This window comes from Nylanderia fulva, unplaced genomic scaffold (genome assembly GCF_048542155.1).
Source record: "Nylanderia fulva isolate GAGA-0341 unplaced genomic scaffold, ASM4854215v1 Scaffold35, whole genome shotgun sequence".
NCBI classification, from domain to species: domain Eukaryota; kingdom Metazoa; phylum Arthropoda; class Insecta; order Hymenoptera; family Formicidae; genus Nylanderia; species Nylanderia fulva.
The window spans coordinates 1,838,639-1,856,811 of NW_028190422.1; the positions used below are offsets into that span (position 1 = coordinate 1,838,639).

Sequence of the window (18,173 nt, forward strand, 5' to 3'; positions counted from 1 at the left end):
TCCATTTTTTTATCGAGCATTTTTGTATAAATTAATATGGAAACAGATAAAAATTCTTAAGGTTCGCCAGTAATAATTAATAAAAATCTTTCCTCAATTGTAAAAGTCGACCAAACTGGCAATCATTTATTGTAGATAATTAGTTAAAATACAACGTTTATTATTTTTATTTTTACCTATTTATTTATTTATTTGACTTTGTTATGAGGTTTTAGATTGCGAAAGACACATTAGTTTTGTCTCGATTTTTTAACGCGTAGTGACTAAGATTCTTGCGAACATCTTTTTATTTCTTGCTTACTTCTGTCAATTTTACATTGTTCATGTGAATTTGATTTACTGTATTAACTTATTTTGCATTTACTTTTGGTATGTAACATTTTTTTGTTTATGAATTTATAATTAATTGTTGCGATGAAATGTATTAAAATTATAATTATTTTTATGTAACTTTTTATAGATTTACTTGAAAAGGGCTGAAACTAATTATCTACAATAAATGATTGCCAGTTTGGTCGACTTTGACCATTGAGGAAAGATTTTTATTAATATGGAAATATAAAAATATTAATTGTTATACAGCCTTGTAAACATATTAGCGTAATGAATTCATTATCATTGTCAGGCAAAGTTGTAGCAAAATCAAACATAAATTCGTAAAAGCTATCACGTTTTTACGAGCGCAATATATCGTGCAAGTCATCGTTCATCGTTATCATTTCCCTCTTATCTCGAAGATACGTCCTCATTATATATTTATAGGCGCGCGCGAAGCCTGATTAAAATATCAGAATCTAACTTCTCCGCGTGTTCTATTCAGAGACCGAAAAGACGGATGTGACGGAACATACCCTATATAAATATCGGCATGAGCGTTGTGCGTATATATTTGCGCGATATATTGCTCGTCGCGGCAGTCATGTGCACAAACTCGGCGACAGAAATAGCGAGTGTTGTCACCGAGAAATTGCGGCGGCCGATCATAAAAGTATTACATCAGCGGTCTGTAATGCCGCGCTCGTGCGCGCTCGCGCCGTTTATGCATCGCTCGCGCGCGTATATTATATATGCGTTATTGCTGCAACGAGAGAGGCGCAGTGACACAATGTCGATTTGTCGCGACGACGACGCGATCAAACGTGCGCGCGTCGTTCTCGCGAGCGAGGGTAATCGCCTTGATAGTCGTTCCATCGCTTTCTCTCTCTCTCTCTCTCTCTCTCTCTTCTTCGCGGCTTTTCGCTAGAGCATCATCGAGTCGATCCGGGAGAGAAAATGCTGCTTCAATTTGAAACGATTGCGTACTGTAGACCGAGCAAATGTCCTTTTAAATTCGTCGCGATCGAAATTACGAGTAAGCGTCTCGTAAGAGATTTGACATTACATGCAATTTTCATTTTTCTAGCCGATTGTAAATTTAATAGAAATTATCCCACGTGTATATATGTATAATAGAGACGAGCTAATCTTCATTTTTTTTTTAAATTCTTTGAAATGTGGGAGATTTTAGATGAATCATGGAGTTAATCTCGTTAATATGTCACGGTTGAAACACGTGACATTTGTCAATTACATTATCTATTGGGGCTCCGTCTTGTATAATTGAACAATATCTAGATAATTTTAGGACGAATATCGCTATTCGTAATTTATATGTACCTTCGATGTTTGAGACATTTATAACCAACGATATATATATATATATATATATATATATATATATATATATATATCGGAGACAAATATCTCCAAGTATCACCATCCATTTCGCGTTTGTCGAGGGAAACAACGGGAAATAACGGGTTTGCGAAGTCGACGAGAGAGTCGGGTGTATTAATATAAGCTTGGCGTGACTAATACAACAATTTATCCAGCCACGGGTATTTAAATAGTTATGACCTAGGTCGCCGGCAACGAGGCGACGAGCGGCGATTTCGTCACGCGCTAACTCGCGCGAATTGAATTCGCCTCGGCGCTTTCGTGAATTAACTCCCTCGTCGCCCACGCGCCGCTCACCGATCTCTATTTCTCTCTTTTTCCTCGGCCCGATATATCCCTTTTCGCTTGTTCGTCAAAACCAATACGGCCGTTACGACGTTACGGAAAAACATTATTGACGGTTTTGTGGAGTGAAATGTAATCTGCTTTCTCTCTCTCTCTCTCTCTACACAGAGTCCCGATGCAATAATTATGATAATATATGACGATAGGTTAAATAAGATCGAATAAGCTCGTAAATCACATTAAAATTATTCAGGTACATATAAATATTCGTTAAATTTAATTTGAATTTAACTAATTATCTATGTACAGAATTAGAATGGGACATGAATTAGCTAAACCTCGGTTAAACTAACCGATATCTATGGAAATTGCGCTATGTATAATTCGCATGTTTAATTTGAATAATAAATCACAATTTATTATCTTTACTCGCGCGATTTCGCGCGGATCTCATCCGCGTGTTGATTGTAAAAAGCGGGGAAATTTTAAAAGCGATCAAAAATTCGATTCATTATTTTTCCGTTATTTCTCAGCGTCCTACTGAAGTAAAGAGGCCCGCAGCGACAATCGAACTGCGCCCTTCTGTTTTGCGTCCTACGGAGAGTGCCCGCGGCTTTTTACCCACGGAAACAGGACGTTCTGGTACTCCAGCCCTCTTTTTAATTGTTATATTTATAAGGGGTAGTCTCGCTGCACATATGGCGGTTCCTCGACGGCGGGGCCTGGAGAACCCGCTTGTTTTCGGACATAGATATGACTGGATGTGCCCTTCTTTTCACCCTTTCTCCTCTTTCCCTCTTGCGAATCGATACTCGTCGTGAAACCCAGACTTTTCACGCAATTGGAACGGGTCTTGAGGAAGAGCGAACATTTTTTCATATTTTTATTCCTGCGTATTTTAATCAGAAAAAATTCAAGACCATTTTTTTACTTTCAAAGCACATCTCTTTGGAGGAAAAGTTTTTACGCTCAGCACAGTTGTTCTATTTCTTTATCTTTCTCGAAAACGTGATTCTTGCATCAACATCTTTTAATTACAGTATCACACACCTAGGATATTTTCCATTAAATTTACAATCAGCTAGAAAAATTAAAATTGTAATGTCGAGTCTCTTACGAGACGCTAAAAGGACAATAATTGCTCGGCCTCTCGATACAGATAAAAATTTGAAAAATAAAAAAAAAAAAAAATGACGTGTCGAAATATTGTCGCGATCCTATAGCCCGCGACGTGTCTCGCGGCGCGAATCGTAGCAGCAATCGCAACACGTCCGTACTGTCCGGTCAACGCATCCGGTCAAGCGGTAGCAGGAGATCACGCGGCGGCGCTGGTGAATGCTGGCGAAGATCGCGCGGATAGACGAAGCAGGGAGGGAGGAGACAACGACAGACGGCCAGGGGGGAGAGGGTGGGAAGGAACGGGCGGATGGGGCGAATATTGGACAACTAATTACCTAATCACTCATTATCCACCGCGGACTCCGGGCGCCGGTAGTTCGGCGCGCCAGGTACGTAGATAGAGGTGGAACGGGCTTGCCCGGAGGGCCATTGTGATACACGAAGCAGAATCATGCACGATCGTATATTATCGACGAGAGGACGGGGGGATGCACGGAGGGGAGGGTTAGGACGGCAGCGGCCATCCCTAAAACCCACTCACCCCCTCCTTTCCTCCCCGCGAGAGAGATCCCTCTCTGCTGGTTGCCGCACGAGTGTCGGGGACTCGCGCGCGCGTTTAACGTTAGCACGGAATCGGAGCCAATGACGGGGCGGAATCGCGATGCGGAAACGATGCTTCCTTTCTCGCACCTCGACGAATCTCTCCCCCTCCCTCCACCCTTTCATCCCTCTTCTGTCCCCTTCGACATTACCGAGCCGACCCCGGTTCTCGCCTCTCTTGCTTCCTCGTCGTTTCTCCGTCTTCTTCGATTATCTCTATTTTCGGTCGTCGGTGACGTCCGGAATAGATAACGGTTATCACTACGGCATCGAGCCGCTTCTAATACGGAGCGTTAGCGGTCCGCAGCCCATCGTGCCGCAGTCTCGGTGATGTTTCGAAAGAACATGTTGTGTTCTTCAATCATTGTGGATATATCGGCTCTTTTTTCGTCAATCGAAACAAGCGGTTAAAAATTCGCAGACTTGCGTCAAGATTCAAAGCGGCAAATATAGAGGTAAATAATATCTTAGTTTTCGCTATAAACGGACTTTGGTTCGATAAAGTTTTGATTCGACGATAGATTGTGGAAAATAATTAATACTGAGAATAGCAAGAAAAAACTAAACGATAAAAAAAGTGCAAAAAGATGTGGTGTTCGATATTTTTTTTTTTTTTTTTGAAGAAACACTAAGAATTTTTCCTCGCGAAAGAAAGAGAGATCAATGCGATTCACATATGTGAAGAAATTTATCAATATAGTTCGTATTTTTGACGACGCGTTCCGTCTATTTCCATGACTGCCAGATTGGCAAAGTAATAGCTTTTCGTTAAAAATTCAATCCGTCCTCCTCTCTGATGTCCGTTTCGAAAATAGCTAACTCGTTTTGAACTCGTGTCTTTTTTTTTCCCCCGTCGTTTTTAATTCGATATGGCGTAACGATTCGCCGATGTGCGGTGATTTTCGTAGAGTTGCCTTAAAACGTTTATAATCATTTAGATCGACAGGCTATCCCTGGCAAAACGCGGAAGATATTAGCCATTCGTTGAACATTGAACGTTTCTTGCAGATGTAATCGCGCAATCAAAATATAAATCCCATTCGTAACATTATATACTGTTTTGAAAGCGCGATGATAAAAAATACAAATATTCTCGAATATATCGTGGCTAATTTAACAACTATAATTATGGTTTAATCAGTTTTATCGAATGCAATTAATTTTTGAGCTTTTTTTGAATAATCATTTCCAATCTCTTTTATATAAATATTCTTTGTTTATTGTGCAATTTTTATATTCACATTTATCCATCACAAATCAATCAACACTGCTCTACTTAAATACAATTTTAATGCCAAGCTTAATTAGAAAAGTATGTATTAAAACAGTGAATAAAATATAAAAAAAAAGGTATTGTTTAATGTGAATTGGGAAATGAATTACATTTTTCTTAATTGATTTTCTCTTTTTTTTTCTCACTAATGTTTCCCGAAAAGATGACGAAGGGGGCCGGGAAAAACACGTTGCGGAGGATAATAAAACCTAGTTCGCTCTCGGCATATGAAGCATTCTCGAGATTAGGATGCGGTAAGACAGCCCACCGGATAATCATGGTCGAGGCTGGATGTCGCGCCCGGTGTGGCGTGGCGTAGTGGTCGTCGTCGGGTTAGTCCCCGACGACCGCGCGATGCGCGTTATATGGAGGTTTAGGCCAGCGAACCGAGCTAACTGTAATCAGAGTTGCGGCGTTGTACAAGCGCGTTTCAGTCGCGTCGGACAGGACGGGAGGAATCCTTGGCGCTGCTGGATCGACCTGGAACGTCTCTCCACCTACCCTACCTACCTACCTACCTACCTACCTATCTACCTACCCACCTATCTACCTACCTACCGGCCAACGTTCGGGAGATCGTTGCGTGTCCCCGGATGCACGTGCTCGGGGTCACGGCTGTTCCCGGCCGATACTCGTCCTGGATGGTCCTTAATCCTCTTAAGTGCCGTGTGGCGCGACTAAATATCAATCACAGTTTATATCAACCCCGGTCGGTGTCCTGGTTCCCTCCGGGAAGCCGGAGGGGATTTCGAGGGAGGACAGCAACGTGGACGATCGATCGCGCCAAGAACTTGATCGGTAGTCCTTCGGGCAGTTGCGCGGCTGCTAATGTGACTTTTGTTTTAGCTGGAAACAAACGAGAAACATTATTGAAGTTTCGGAAAAATTGGAGGATTTTTTCCAGGAGGAGGCATCATGATTAAATTTTTGTATATTAAATATGCAAATAAATTCCAGTGTTTATCCAAAAGGAGAGCAAATGCCCCCTCTGCGGACGCCCATGGTTAGAAGGATATTTCAAAGTTGTACGAAAAAAAACTTGTCGCGAAACCGTGCATGGAAAATGTAAGATACAATATTTATACAATTCCATGTTTCACTGTTTACTCTTTCGGCTTTATATATTTTATATGGTTTTATAATGCTTCCTTTAGAAAATGGAAGAGATTTTCCAACTTTCAGGCCTGCCTTTCTTAGAATGCTTCCATCATTTATGAACTCTTTGTTAAAGTAAACTCCGACGTCTTTGATGGCCATATTCCGCGATAATATATTCCATTATGACGCTCATTCGTTAAGGATGATTCATGACTTGCACGCGCGATCGATCGCGCGTTGTTTGCCGAGAGAAAAAGGAACACAGGTATAACGGCCTGTATTTATAGGACGATGCGATCAGTAGTCGCGCTATCGCGCAGATCCATTTAAATACATTTAGGAGATTGCAAAAATGGGCTATTGCAACATCGATGAGTAGTAAGTACTTATATTTATAGAGCACAAGCGCGAGGGGGTTGCATCGTCGTCGCGTGGATCGCATTTCGGGGGGATACATTTAGAAGATTGCAGAAATGAAGTTTCGCGCGCGCGAGTCGACCGACGTATAATTACGCGTTCAATTACGCGCGCACGGTGATAAATACAGGCAACGTGGCTATACATAAAAGAGTTTGCGAACTTAAGCTCGATTAATCGAAGGGTTGCTCGGGGCAATAACACGCTAAGCCCACATTTCACCGGGGCGAACTTCTGGCTTTGGCCGCGGAAAACCGAAAAGGTTCAAAGTTTGCTTTTTTTTTTTTTTTATTTTTTTTTATTTTAATAACGAAATTAATTTTTTGTCGCCGTAAAAGAATCCCGAATTTGTATTATTTACATTGACATTCTCGCGTTTATCTCGCCGTCTCTCATCACGACGACGCGTATAGGTATCTATATCGCGATTATCGATCTTCCCGGATCGATTCGCCGCGGAGGAATCTTCCCTCGCGGCGACAGGTGCCTCTCCCACGGGAGCTCCCGCTTTTCCCCCTAAAGCCATTAGAGAGGGGTTTCGCGAAAATAGCGGCGGCACGGCGCGAATAACGTACTCGCACTCGTACTCTGCCGCTATTCGCGAATACTGGCCCGGAATAATTCCGGGGTCGCGCGAGGACTCTTTCGTCGAGCGTGGAATATTTAATGGGCGATGACGAGCGCCGTAAATAATTGATCGCATTAAGATTGCATCGGGTCTATAGTTGAGAGCCGCGGCACGTGACGCATCGTGTGCATCTGTGTGTGTGTGCGTGAGCGATTGCATGCGCATTATGCGCGCATGTATATATGTATATGTATATCGTATACGTATGTATAAACGCGCGCGCGTATGTCCGATTATCAAAGAAAAAAAAGATAAGCGAATCGAGGGATAAAGCGTTGCGGGTTACGATCGGGAATAAGCGCTTGCGATCGAGCTTTCGAGCTTTCTGGAGGCGGACGGCGCGTTTCGCCCTCGAGACGCGGGGATGACAGCCGTTGAATAATACAGGGGACTCGCGTCGAGGTTAGATATTCTTACGATCACCGTGAACCCTTCCCTTCCGCCGATACACGGCTAAATCGTCAATTATTCAGACCACGGCTTGAGCATTTTCCCCATTTCCGATCACATACAAGTATATGAAGCGTACGTCCCGGCTGGACATTGTTAACGGCATACGTAACTGCTTTCGTTTTCGAGTTTCCTACAAGAAGGATACCTCTCTCTTCGCTCGAAGGGATTTCAGCAATAATGTCGAGCCACTTGGAGCGAGTTTCACAGCTGCGAGCAGCTGAATATCGCGATAAATCCTTGATGAGATTTAACGTGTTCCTCCGCAGCTTTCGAATCTATTTCTTGACGTATTATCTTATAAACTTTCGCTCGTCAATTTTTTATGATTATAAGTGTGTAAGGATATTATATATCGAGATGTTCGAATCAGCGGATAAATACGAGTTCAAAATCCATCACGGAATTCTTTTCATTTTATTTCTAGAATTTATCTTTAAATTTTTTTTAAATTAATCTACGTATTCTACATTTCTGTAAATTATTTCTACAGAGAGAGAGAGAGAGAGAGAAAGGTCATCTTTTTTTTACAACTACATATATCTTTTTTGATCATTTTAATATTTCTTTTTTTTTTCGAAACGCTGCCACGACTATTTAAAATCTCTTGGATATTTAAAAATTATATTGTACCTCAAAATCATCTCATGTCGACCCAAAAAAGAATCTCTAATTATACAAATGAAAATTCTTTAACGAAAATTATTCCGAGCAAAACACCTGTTCGAAATTCAAACGTAATAACAAACGATCTAAAAATTCTTCGTATTTCTGTGCTCCAGTATTTTCGTCATAAACTTACTAATCTGGAGCAACAGCCTCGGTATGTTCGGGGTTTTTCGCTCATACTTGGAACAATCGAATTGGTTCCAATTGCTTTAGTCTCGATTTTGCTTCGTAACGTCGTCTCCGTCGTATCTTTGCGTTTTTGCCCTCCGTGCCTCTTCTTCTTCTTCTTCTTCTTCTCGTCTTCTCCCTCTGCGTTCGTTCTCTCTCGAGCGGGTTAACGAGATCGGGGGACATTTTAAAAGGACAGAGCACCGCGCTACCTGGAAAGGTACCCCCTTTAATTATTCAGGCGCAATTAACACGTCAATAGGTCCGTTGCACCTGGTTGCCGTCTTCTGCCAAATATGTACGTTCGCGAGATGGCGCGGCCTTGTGCTTCCGCTTTCTCGACACAAACGTTTCTCTGTATTCATTTATAAGCTGTTTTTTTTTCATTTTCTTTTAACATCTCTTTCTCGCGGATAAGGAAAGCGATCGTTCTCTCTCCCTTTCCTCGCTTCGTTTCGCTTTACTTTGTTCATCTCATTTTTATTTTATTTTACTCTCTTACTTCAAGCGTCTAGTATGAAATCTTTAGTCGTGTTGCCTACGGATTATGTTATTTTATGCTGGGTCAATGCTTTCTTTCTCAAATGGTATGTTTGTACTTTGTAAGACGGTTGAAGATTTTAAGCAGTCCTCTGCGAATAGTATATATAAATATATATCTTGATCTCTCTTTCTTTTTCTCACCCTGATTTTTTTTTATCGAAGTCAGGAATATGATACACCCTACATACATTCGTTTATTCATATTTTTCCATTCAAAAACGTTATACAATTTTTATATATTGTACATAATTTTCGTGCAATATGTATTTCTTCTCTTCCAGCTTGACTTTTTTTCTCATTTATGATATATTTCCGAATATTTAATTCTAGAATATAAAATTGGATTGTAATTTTCTCTTTAAGAAAAGCTGAGCCATTTATAACGCTAACCGGTCAACAACATCACTTTAATATAAGCTACTCGAATATTGATGATTAATTATTTTCATGCAGTAGTATCGAGACACGTCTCGCGACTCATTTGGCGGTTATATACTCCAAATTATCGCTACCGAGTTAATTATAATCCGCGGATCCGCGCTCTCGCACAGTTTAAACGCATTTTGCGGCAAACATAGATCGCTTACATCATTAACATTCTAGGTGTCGTTATGCGTTCTACTTATAGATTTCTCCTCGCCGAGAGTTCACCGTGACGTTTTACGCGGAAGCGCATAGACACGTTAAGTATTAACGTATTAAGCTTCTGAAATATTGATGACCGATTGTTTCCTCGGATCTCCAGCTGCTTCTTGCTAGACGGCCCTTAACTAGCTTTTCGTTTAATGCATCGCTAGCTCAGAACTTATTCGGGGATCTGGACTGAATTACTCCGCAGCTAAACGGAATCACAATTAAATTCCTAGTACTTTGTGAGACAGTGAGAATATTCAGGAAAATGCTGTTGCAGCAGCAGCAATCGGATACATGATGCAACAACGGCGTAAGAAGATCTTTCCTTACGACGAGCGAGGACGGTGGACGCTTATACGCGCCATAAAACGGTGCATCGAATTTTCATTTTCGTTCCTTTCGTCTTTCAGATATTTATGGAGATTTGTTCCCGTAGAATCGTCCGTGAATAATTTCTTTCCACGGATACTTTCTTCCTAAATGGGCGAAAGGGCGAGACGGCAAAAGCCGGCGTTTGAGAACCGCCGGTTGAGAAAGTCCTGCTTTATTGCTCGCGCGACGGTCACGCGTTCGCATAAATAATGCAGGAAAGGGGTTGCGGATTAAACTCGTATGAACACGCGGAGTTTTCATCGTGCTTCAATCGTCCTGCGCGCACAACAAGTTCCACCTCCGATGACAATTTAATTCTTTTTTTCCTCGCAGCGGGGACCGAAAGGGTCGCGAAAAGTGCCATGTCGCGGATAGTTTCAACAACTTAGAGGCTCGTTTGAATATTCCAGTACGCGGAGAACGCAATGTTCTTTCGAAGATATAGATGAAAGGTTTAGTCGCCATCGATTCTCGAGCAAACGATTGAAATATATACCTAATCATTTTTATAAGTAGAAATCGAATCTTGAAAATTATAAAAAGAAACTTCTTCAAATCTTATTTCGTGAAGCTCAAACTTCTTGTACATCAAAGTCTAATTCGGTGTGTGATATCGTGTTTAATCTTTAAAGGAGCTTAAAGTTTTTGCGATTGAATTCTTGCACTTTGTAGCTTTCAATACCTTGGCATTTACGACGATCCAGATTTTTCAATTCTGAAAGTCGAACAAAACGTACCGCGATCGATCGGAACAGGGAATTTCGCATGTAGGGGACTAATTTCTTGGTCCAGGGATGGGATCGGAAAGGATCCGTTTGCGGAGGCGCCATAAAGGTGGCACTCGCTATCGACAACCTTGTCTTGCGGCTCTATAGGTACACACAGGTCTATGTATACAGATACATATAGTATGTACAGGGTGGCGCCGAACACGAAAGAGAGAGAGAGAGAGAGAGAAGAAGAGGGGATTGAAGAGAGAGAGAACGTGGCGGAGGCGAACGGGCGGGAGGGATGAAATGCGGGGTCGCAAGTCGGTATTGTCGTCGGTTACAAATCAAATACCCGATATCATTGTTCGCTACAAACCAACCCATCCACTCGCCTTTCCTCCCCTCCCTTCTCGTCTCCTCTTCGCCGCATCGCGTCCCCTTCTGCAACGTTAACCACGTGCACAACGTGCACGCTCCGCAGCGACTACGACTAATAACTATTGCCAGCGTGTGCAGCCGTGTGCGTGAATGTTACACGAGCACAATGCCCACGACGACGATGGCGGCGACAACGTGTGTAAGTGGTGAAAACATTTCTGCTACTCGGTATGAAGTAGCCTGTCATCGTGCAGTGAAACGCGCTGTACTCGCACCCGCGTGAATCCGGAATAGGTCCTTTTTAACCCTTTAATCTCTCCCTTTAACACTCTCTGTTGCAAAGTATAATTTTAATACGGGATGTCCCGAGACTGTACAATAAACTCATCTTCACTCGAAATCCTAAATGCCGCGACTTGACAAAAACGATTACAGATTACATTTCGACATGCAGATCATTAAAAACCCCTAAAGAATTTATAAATAGATGAAATCGAGAGAATGAGATATATAGTATATGAATAAAATTATTCCAAGATTAGAAGGTAATTTTTTGAAGAGGCAGTATGTTTTCTTCGTCAATCTCCACATTCTTACGCGATGTTTTCATCAGCCGTAAAATCGGATTGGTCGTATGAGGGGACGGGATCATCCTAGGCCTCTATTTTCGTTGTCGGATTCGCCGCCACGGATTGAAACGGATGCGCGTAAATATCGATACATCTCCGAGGGAACATATTCTTGAGGAGATTCCCCGATTGCGTACCGCCTTCTCAGGTAGCGTGGGAATGTGACCATTCAAATTATATAGTTACATCGAACGCGATTCCCGACTAGCAAAACACAGGTTATTCTAGAAATGTTGCGTACTTGCTTTCAAGTATACATATGATTGCTCTTTACCGACGTCGAGTTGATCCGCGATGCTTAGATAGCCCTTCTCGTTCTAAGAACCTTCAAAGAAACTTTATCTCTTTGCGCAGTTAAGTTGATCGCACAACTAGATTTTTTTGATATTTTTTATTATTATTATACATATATCACTTGTATTATCTCTTTGTGCAGTTAAGTTGATCACATACAAGTTGATCACTTGTATTATCTCTTTGTGCAGTTAAGTTGATCGCACAACTAGATTTTTTGATATTTTTTATTATTACATATATCACTCGATTTCACGTTATACCGTGAAACGATAAAACCAACAAATTATTCTCCGACTTATTCTCCTCAGACAAGTGTTAACTAAACGCAGACAAACTCGATAGACAACGTAAGCATTTCGACACGTGATAGCTTTAATCGCTGTAAGCGGAGGGGGATTACGCAGAGAATACCGTCGGCATTCAGAAGATATCCGAATGCTTCCTTGGAAACAAGAGGCTGTGTGCAAGAGGAAACGCGAGTGCAGCATCGCGCGAGAGTATCGCGAGGCGTCGCGATACCACGCTCGGGCGTGATACTCGTCGTAACACGGCCACGGTAATTAATCAGCGGGTTAATTACGGCTCAGTCGACGAGTCTATTCCTGCATCGGCGAGGACTCGAAATATTCACGCGGATGGCTTTCCTAGTCGCGTTAGGCAAGTTACCGGGGGCGGAGGAGAGGGTGCGAGGACGGGGGATGGGAAACACGAGAGAGGAGAGACACGACCAGAAGCGCTGGATGGACGAGGGGATGCGAACGACGGGCTGCCAGGAGAGGGCAGAGACTCGGCTAGGCACCACCACCCCGGAGCGAGCGATTAATGATTCAGGGGCAGAATTTCGCGATGCTGAAATATTAAGCGTATAACCCTCTCGTTCTCCGCTATCCCTCCTGCTCTCTCTCTCTCTCTCTTCTCGCTCTTCACCCTTACCTCTTCTCTGTCTTCCCCTTCTCCGCTCTTCTCTTCTGCAGCCGCTCTCTGTGCTCCCTTTCTCTTCGTCACCCTCTCGAAGCTTCCTTCGCATCCTCTCTTTCTTTCACGTAGGATACTTCACTATCCCCCTCAACCCTTCTCTCTATTTCTCTCTCTCTCCCTTTTTCTCTTTCTCTCGCGTCTGCCGCGCGATATACGCACGGTCCTTTTAGGTTGCACAAGCATACACGTGCGTACTGGGTGCTCTAAAAACAACGACACGTTCTAGAGATCAAAGCGCAAAGTGGCAATCATTTCGAGATACATCGAGAAATTTTCAAGTTATTTTAAAGACTTTAATTTCTATAACCGCGAGTTGAAGGAAACATTTTACCAATATCTGAAGATTGAACAAAATAAAATACAGAGGTATATATCCAAAATATTTCAAGAATAAAACATGAAGAATTTTATGTTTGTCTTACATTAAATATTCACCATCTGTTCCATATGATTTACACATTGATCTACATTGTTATTAAAATATGTATAAATGGTATACGTTTTGCAAACACATCCTGTAAACATGGTCATAGGTTAATCCCACATACTATTTATCGTAATTATTTGCGTCAATATTTCAAATTAGTTGTAAATTTCCAGACAATTTTCAAACGTCATGGTATTTCTTTCGGTTGTGCTTTAGTATATAAATATGTAGATCTACACGGGGAAAATATTCAGAAAAATAAAGTATCTTATTGTTACTATATAGCTTGAGCGATAAGGAAAAAGTAGGCAAAAACTGTCTCAAAAGTATAATTAATTTTGAACATGAATTTGCATGATAGATTCTACATATCAAAGTAACTTATTAAATCGGATCCGTCTGCGATCAAATATAAATAAAAATTAATAATCTCGCGAAATCTCGTCCGTCAATTAATTCCAAATATATTCAATCCCAATGGAATATCAATTTTAGACTTGTATATCAAAATATTTAACGAGGAGGGATTATGAAGGGAAATGAAGAACGCGCAAATTTTGGCTGAACAATTGTCAAATCTCCAGCCTCTTTTCTCGAAGAAATCTAGACTTTGCATAATGTAAGGAGATCGCTCCGGGACACCCTGTATACAATCCGCTGTTCGTACACGCGTTCGCTCGCTCGCGCACGCTTAGCCACGCGGCGGCAGCATCATCAATATTTCTCTTTGCTCATTGTTCTTGTACAATGCGAACGCAAGGCCGCTGCCGTCTCTGTAATGCCGGGGGAGTGCTGGCGTCGCCGGAGCAGGTAGCGATTACCGTGGAAATGGCTAATTTTAAGCCACCTCTCTCGCGGGAGAGACACGCGTGGAACGCAAGACGGGACGATCGATCGATCTCTCTCGCGGTGCCACGAAATAAAGATCTGATCTGAAATACTCCCTAAATACTCCAGAAGAACCTAATCCCGAGGCCTTCTGTCAGTTTTCTTGTACAACGGGCCGATTATGAATGTGGTAGGGATCTCTACGTTAACAAGAATTGATTTATTTGACAGAACGAAAAATATACCACGAAAGGAAATTTTTCACAAAAATTATCTCTTCGAAAATATTACGTTTTCAAATTATATAGAGAAAGGAGAATACTTGGGTCTAGGTGTGGAGAATAAGTATATAAGTGATTTTCTCACAGGAGATGCAAAGAAGCATACATACTTTGGTCGTTACTTATTTTGTATAAATGCAATTATTTTATTCCCGTATTATTATATTTATCCTATATATATCATTTATTTTATATTATTACGAGAAGGATATAAAGATCCCCTCTTCACATGTTATGTAAGTTTGTTCCGTCGAATTTCGCGAATTTTGAAATTAATGAGAATATCGTGATCGAAATTTCGCGTCAAAGATATTGCGCGAATATCTAGAAGTAAAAGCCAGCCGTTTGAAACGCGTTACGATATCATGGACGGCCTTTTACGGAAGAAAAGATTTTTCCATCGCGTTTTGTCAGGTCGCGGCGCACTGTTACAGATATGGAAATAGTGACGGATACAGAAAATCCGAGCGCGTTGATGCTTGGCGCTTTTATTCTATCGCGCGCCACGCGCTCGCACGTTCATTTTTTTCATCTCGTATTTTTTCATAACTTGCTCCCGAGAGTGTATTGTCGGGACGAGAAAGTACTGTCCGACCCCCTTTCGAATCGTTCCCCCTTAACGTGTACGAAATCGCAGATCACGATCGAGAACTCTCAGCTTCGAGATCATCGCGGTTGAAGCGAAATCGCGATCGTCGCGATTGTTAACGAAAACAATTCAGATTTCTCGAACAAAGATCCTTGCTCGCGACTCCTCGGCTGGGTCGAAATTTTTCCGCGCCAGCTCCACGACGGATGGCGTTAGTATACTGTTTGCAGTTAAACAATATTACGTAGTAAAATTTATGGCCCACCACCTGCTCGGCCTCGCGCCCTCTTACAATGCGCCCTACGCAAGGGTGAAAGTATCAACGATATGAGAAATACGGGCGTTATGACCAGTGCCAACCCCCGCTTTGCCGTTTGCCGTTCCGGGTTTGCGATGATCCACGGCTTAGCGGATACTGCGTTCTGAATGTTGTTTACTTTTTTCGTTTGCAAAATACCGGGAATGGATTCGCGAAGGAAATTCGTAGAATCAATATAATGTCTTCATTTTTCTAAATAAGAAGGAACGAAAATTAAAACAGGAAAATCTTGCGAAATTGTAAGAGAAAAAAAAATAGGTTGTATAGTTGACGAGCAACATCGATATTTTGTAAATATTATGCCGACATAAACCATGTTACGGTAACATCAAGTTTGATATTACATATTTGCTGTTCGAGTAACAGCAACTAAAGTTGTTGCGACGGTAAATGTAAGTCGTACGTATTCGCGCTTTTACAGCGAATGTACGCTTGCATTTTTGTTGCGGGGGATATAGCGTCATTCTCTGCTGTTCTTGCAACTAACAAGTTTCTCGGTGTTTGCGCAAGAAAAAGTTTAATATAGAATTCGATATATTGTCACAATAATATTCCTCCTCCGCGACGACGCAGCAAGTTCTTTACAAAATCTTATATGCAATAAAAAAATACGATTGAATTTATCTTTATTCTAACAAATAAATTATATTTCGCGTTTCTTTATTTCCACGATCAAATGTCATTTTCATTTCCAGTTATGAAAAAGTTACGATATTCTTCGAACGAATAGAGGATAAGTTAAATTCGTATTTATAATAATTCCAGACATTTACAATAATGTACTTGCGTAATAATTGGAGACGCTAATAATAATATGCGGAAATGTACGGTCACAAAACGATTGACATTTCCGCGAACGCGCGACATGATGATAATCACACACGGCGAAGGAATAGATCGCGGTACGACTTGCGAAAAAATAACGCACGCGACCGGCCGCCTCGCGTTTTTATGCGTTCTGCGGTCCGTAAAGGACGGGCGATATTCCTTCATCAGAAAGCCCGCGGGCGTCGTTATTCGTCCACGTATATCCGACTCATTCGCCGTTCGGCATCGCTACCGCGTTACCCCCGTTTTTTATGCTTCTAATATCGCGCATACGGCTTTACGCACGGCAAGGGAGACAGGGGTAGTCAGGGCAGTCGATTTCGAGCGGGGACCGAAATCGTGTTAGAGACTACTCTACATTCTTTACGATGAATCCGCAGTACGCCGATAAATCTGTATATCGAAAAAAAAAAGGAACACGAACGAATTCCGAAGATATATCCTTCTAGCGAGACCTATTCGTTCTTTAGTTTTGCGTTCCTATAGTTTTAGCATTATTGCAGCACTGACATCATTATTAATTCGCGTATATTAAAAGAGAACGACTTTTTGTGTCGTAAATTTTTGAAATATAAAATTACTGATTGAATATTATACTGCGTATCTGGTTCAATCGTTTCTGCGTTTCTTATGGGACGTTTAAAATTCTGAAGAAGCTGACAATAAGCTTAAAGGGAAATTTCGCGGATGCTTAGACGATCGGCCGGTCGCCCCACCTGACGCTCGCTATTACCAAAATTCGAGTTAATAGCCAGTTAGGGGAGTCCGGCGGGTGGCTCGCAAGGGTCGGACCGGACCGTTTCTCTTTGTAGCCTTAATTTGATTAAGACCGCCATCTTTCCCGACCGGCACCGGCGACGTCGCGCTCCGTAACTCCGTTATCGAGGCACGACTGCCCAAATTCGATCGTCAATATCGTCTTGTCGGTCCTCGGGAGACAGCAGACGGTAAAACCGCGTCGACGCTGAATAATCGTCTGCTCTTTGCATCCCCAATTACTCCGCCACGTGCCACCGCGGGAAAAGAAAGGGTGGATCCTTTGGGGTGCGGCTCGCGCGTACACACACACATACACACATGCACACGTATGTACGCATAAGATTGTTGTTAATGTGATGGACAATAACATGGACTATTCTCGTGTGAATGAGCAATGTCGGAATAATAGCCACCCACTTTGCGACTTGGACTTTTAATTAAAAATTATAGATATATATATACATTCGAATAGATAGGAAGACATAGATGTGATGGTTGATTAAGATTGCTACTATATTCTTGCTTAAAGAACTTATTACTTGGGCAAATATTTTAGCGCGCAGCTTCTATTACAGTCATCTATCTCTACAACTATGATCGTCTATTCTGGAGCTATCCCAGAACTTTGTACATCGAAAAGATGCTATTCTTTCTTACTTCCAAAGTAGTTTTAGTTTAGAGACAGAAAACATATTTTCCTTCTTGAATTATTTTGATACCAGATATCCATTATTAAAGTACCTATATCAAAAAACAAAATGCACTCGCACGCATCTCTCTATCTTTTCTCTTAGTTATTACTTCCGCTAGATTACAGTTTCTATCTTATTAAATCGGGGATTTCAAAATTGTAGACACATGTGTTTGACTATCGACCGTATATTTCCGGGACTTTTGAGAAATATGTTCTAGAATCAGTATAAAATATCATTTATTCATCAACTTACGACGTCTATTTATTACCGTCGTAACTTTCCAAGAAGAATGCGGCGAGTAATCGGGCTGTGCAATGCGGTGTACACCAGACTCATTTAGAAGATACGGTTAGAACGCCGCACGTTTCTAGTCGTTCATCTCGTCGCTATCAGGACAATCGTTATTGTGCGCAGGTGCAATAAGATCCTTATACTTAATACTGCGAGACTCGAGAGCTTTCTCGGAAATTCAAAAACACCCTCC

At 41.7% G+C, this 18,173-nt stretch overlaps 1 protein-coding gene across 3 annotated transcripts in view; it reads left to right on the forward strand.

Annotated features, from left to right (window-relative positions):
* The window catches only part of LOC114934935 (protein bric-a-brac 1), a 379,696-nt gene that overhangs the window by 66,306 nt on the left and 295,217 nt on the right, over positions 1-18,173 (forward strand). The window lies entirely within an intron of this gene.